The 4578-nt window shown below is 38.3% G+C and overlaps 2 non-coding genes across 2 annotated transcripts; one reads left to right on the forward strand and one right to left on the reverse strand.

Moving 5' to 3' along the window:
• Positions 1-2146: 2146 nt before the first annotated feature.
• Trnai-aau (transfer RNA isoleucine (anticodon AAU)) lies at positions 2147-2220 on the forward strand. Its single transcript has one exon. It is a non-coding gene; the product is annotated as a tRNA-Ile (tRNA).
• A 637-nt stretch (positions 2221-2857) lies between these two features.
• On the reverse strand, positions 2858-2929 carry Trnad-guc (transfer RNA aspartic acid (anticodon GUC)). Its single transcript has one exon. It is a non-coding gene; the product is annotated as a tRNA-Asp (tRNA).
• Between the last annotated feature and the right edge of the window lie 1649 nt (positions 2930-4578).

Raw genomic sequence — 4578 nt, forward strand, 5'->3', positions numbered from 1 at the left:
CATGTGTGTTCCTGAATTGAAAGAGCCTTCATGGAAATGTGATCTCGCATTCTTTGCAGATTTAACTAGCCATCTGAATGCTTTGAACATTTCACTACAAGGTAAGGATCTGCTAATTACTTATTTCATAGATCGAGTACGAGCTTTTAAAATGAAATTGACACCTTGGGTGAGCCAGCTGGAAACAGGAAATCTAGCTCATTTTCCTAAATTATCATCCATGCAAGATGTTCACAAAGACTGTGAACGTTATTCACATAGTTTAGTTGCCCTTAAGGAAGAATTTGATCAACGTTTTTCAAGATCTGACAGCACTAGACAGTGATTTTGATCAGTTCTCCTCTCCATATTCAGCGAATATTGAAGAGATTCGTCCAGAGCTGCAACTAGAAATTATTGACCTGCAGTGTGACAGAGAATACAGAGATAAATTTCAGAACAAGAAAACATTTTGGAATTCTACAGACACTTCCCACAGGATAGATTTCCTCGTTTGCACAAACTGGCGGCTATAATAATATCAATGTTCACTTCCACGTATGTTTGTGAACAACTGTTCTCTGCAATGAAATGTAACAAGACGCGCCTGAGAAACGCATTGTCTGATCGAAATTTAAACTGCACGCTGCGCCTACGATGCACAAGAACAATTACTCCGAACATAGGCGCAATTATAAATGGCAAAAAGTACAAGATAACCGAGAATCCCACACTTCAGTGACACCTTTTATTGTGTAATACTTCACAAATTAATACGAATGTAGAGGCATACACTAAGCTAATAAAATTATGTCGCAGTGTACATTATCCTTTATTTGTTTCATTTGTCGCAGTAATAATTCGTGAGTGATATCCCTGCAGGAGGCCGCGGATTTACATTGACTGGCGGCAGCTGTTGTGTGCACCACGTGACTCTCCCCACTCTCCGCTCTGGTCCGGTAGTGGGGGTAGGTGCTCGCGCTGCTCCGTGGTCGCGGTTTGCTGCTCACAGCTTGCTTCGCGAGCACGTATGTTGTGAAGCCCTGTCCTAGATGTATAAGTCGCCCACGGCCTGTACCTTGGCCACTTACACCACCTGCCCTCACTTCCTCGGATTATTCTGTTTGGTGGTCATATCGAAAGTGAATTGTACTCCTATTGACACTATTGAAGAAATGCACCAGCGAAATGCACAGCGTGGTCAACATTTACGAAATGATCAAGGGGTGTTTGAAATAATTCGTAACTCACCGAAGAGACAAGTGCAGCACCGCTTCCAAACGTGAAGACGAGACATTGAACAACTGCGTTAAATTGTACGAATAACGAATGTACAATAGCGTGGAACCTGTAATGAGCTGAAGGTAGGCCTTGAGAGAAACGTGAGCCTAATTAGATGGGGATTTAATCTAGAAGTTTATATTTCAAATACATTTATACTAACGACGACATATTTTTTGACACTAAGGCCAGTGACAAGTCGCAACTACGCACTGGCACTGCGTCGGTTTTCGCTGGAATTGACGTCTTATTTTGCTTCTGGGCGCCTGCCTCCAAGTGGCCACTTGCGTCGCTTTTATGTTATATCACTACCTGCTCTTTACACTACGTTAACTGAAAAAGTTGTGGCAAAACCGATAGCATTACGGCATTGAATGTGTGAAAAGCATAAACACGAAACTGTTCTGACGTAACACCCGGGAGATTTACGTAACATAACTGTCGCAGCCTTTATTACATAACTTTCTCTTATGTTAAAACTTTGTGCCGGACAGGGTTCGAATCCAATATGTAGTCTACCTCTCCTGCACTGATCTACTAGCTGAGTTGTAACGAACTTTGACCTTTTGATTACACACCGACGACAATCCGACTGATCATTAAAACGTATTGGCTTTGGCTAATTGATAGTCATAGCATTTCTTTAGTTCATTTACCAATGGTTACAAATTTTTAAACTTTTCAAATATGTACACATACAGTCAGCTTAATTCAGCCTTTAAACGATTTTTGTTAACTGCCTCCTTTTACTACAAGCCCTGTTGGTTCATTACTGTATAGTGTATACAGTGACATCTGTGTCCATCAATTACGTATCCTCAGTTTCTATAGATTAAACTACTCTCATGTTCAATAGAGTGAAAGCGGTTCATCGTTAGTATCGTCCGGCCCGTTAGCTCAGTTGGTTAGAGCGTCGTGCTAATAACGCGAAGGTCGTGGGTTCGATCCCCCCACGGGCCAACATTTTTCTGTTAAAAATTTTGGACCCAATAGCCTTCGCAGTTCATTGCAGATTGGACACACATGATTCATACGCCAGATGGTGATACTTATGTCCCTATGGTCGCTTAATAACTTTAACGCAGTGCAGGAAACAAGTGAAATTGGATGCTACCACCGGTAGAGTTTATTTTCGAAGTTTTTATATTCAGTCTTCCATGTTTGGTTTGAGCCTATCCAAAGCTTGTTTGCAAAGAACCTTCTGCAGAACTTTTGTAACTGGAAATATATAAAATTGTATTTTATTTGGGTTTTCCTTGAAATTCAGCATTTTATAATCGATATTCCAGCTGTGATAAAACCGTAGTTGTTTTTCTTGTCAACGGTAATACGGCGCCTCAAGGACTACCTCATAGGGCTGACTAAACAGTAACTAAGATCTGGAAATCGTTGAGCGGTTTTTCTATATCAAAATTCGTGCTTCATGTTATTAGCCCGATTCACGTGGACAGACATATATATGACTTGTGTGTACTCCTTCATGAGTTTCAAGAGCGAGCCTTTCAAACTTTCTATGAAGAATTTTGAATCCACTTTTGCAAGAAAATGATACAAGATGAAAACTTCCTACCTAGACAAAATAGTAAAAATGGTGTTTCTCCCCGGCGGGGAATCGAACCCCGGTCTCCCGCGTGACAGGCGGGGATACTGACCACTATACCACCGAGGAACACATTACACGACTTCATCCATAATGTTTATTAGGTGCGCAAAACGCAGCGCCCGCTGATATAGTTCTATGTCGATTTATGAAATAAACATGCAGAGCACGCAAGCAAATAACTTACAAACATATTTCACGACTCAAGATATTGTAACCAAACAGTCTGCCTTTTCTGCTTATCTGATAAGACCAGATAATTCCAAATTAATTGCTAGCACTGAAAACAAATAGCTGGAGTAATGGGAATGAAACAACCGAAGATGTAATGACATGAAATGATAAGCGTATACTTCTTTCTGTGTGTGATTTGGCCCCGAGATTAAACGAGACTTAAATGTTTGCCAAAAACGTATATTGAAGCTCTATTTTAAAGTATGCCACATGAATGCTTGAAAGATAATAACGAATAAAGACGACATGCAGCAAACATAAGAGTAATATTTTATATTCGCAGGGAAAGAACATATACAAAGTAAAACACAACAGAATGTCACGTTTAAACGTAGTTGTTCGTTACTACTATTTTTTTACTGGATACAGTTCACTGAATTGTTTGTGTTTGACATACAGAGTAGTTAATTCTGGAATACTATACAACATTTAGCAGTGTTGCGCACATTTAATTACCATAGATTTGTTACTCTTTCAACAATAGTTTTTCTGGTCTTTTCCTGTCATATCCACAGTGCTGCTAAAATCATTTCCCAGTGAGCAACTTTCACTTCCATACAGAAGTGAGCCAGCAGATTTTGCAAGGAATTTCAATTTTTCTAAACAGATGTACTAACTTGCAGAAATAATTTCTTTGGACATGTATACTCATTTTGTTAATGTTAACCTTTTCATGTATTTCAAATATCTACTATCTTCTGAAAGCCTACTGTAATTTTAACTGCTTTACCAGATTAATTTTAATATCTCTTATTTTCTTGTTGTCTCAGTAATACTTTTCCTATAATAAATTTAGTTCCAGTTTTCAATGTTTACTTAATAAGATCAGACCTAAAAAAATAGTTCAAATGGCTCTGAGCACTATGGGACTTCGTGCTGTTACCGACTGCAGCGCCTAGAACCGCTCGGCCAGCTCGGCCGGCGATCAGACCTACAACACTCATTCGATATTCGGCTCTGAATCTGCAACTAATACTACAGTATATCATGACCAAATTTGGTGAAGGGTATTTTTTCATTACTGAATTTCTTTTATTTCCTCTTTTTTCCTGTAATATGTTCTCTTCACTTTATATAATAAGCAGACAGAAGTGTAAAGACATACCGAAAATAATACTTTTCCTTCTGTAAGCCCTGCATTGGAGGACCTTGTCAACATTACAATGTTATTGAAATAAAGTCTAGACCTAAATCTATTGCAAATGGTTTACTACGTTTAAAAAAAAAAAAAAAAGAAAGAAAGACTGCATCTGTTGTCCAGTCCATCAGACTGTCAATAAATACAAAGTAAATGTAAATTCTTTAGTAATAATACTTGTCAACAAACTATCCTGGAACACTCATTTAGAACACACAACAGTTAGGTACTTATGAGTGATTTATTATTATTTTTTTTTATTTTATTACAGATTCCTTTAATCTGTATTGTGATAAATTACAAGGATGTGGAATGAGTCATGATTACACAACACAGATATAATACA

The sequence above is a fragment of the Schistocerca nitens genome, chromosome 1 (assembly GCF_023898315.1).
Source record: "Schistocerca nitens isolate TAMUIC-IGC-003100 chromosome 1, iqSchNite1.1, whole genome shotgun sequence".
NCBI classification, from domain to species: Eukaryota; Metazoa; Arthropoda; class Insecta; order Orthoptera; family Acrididae; genus Schistocerca; species Schistocerca nitens.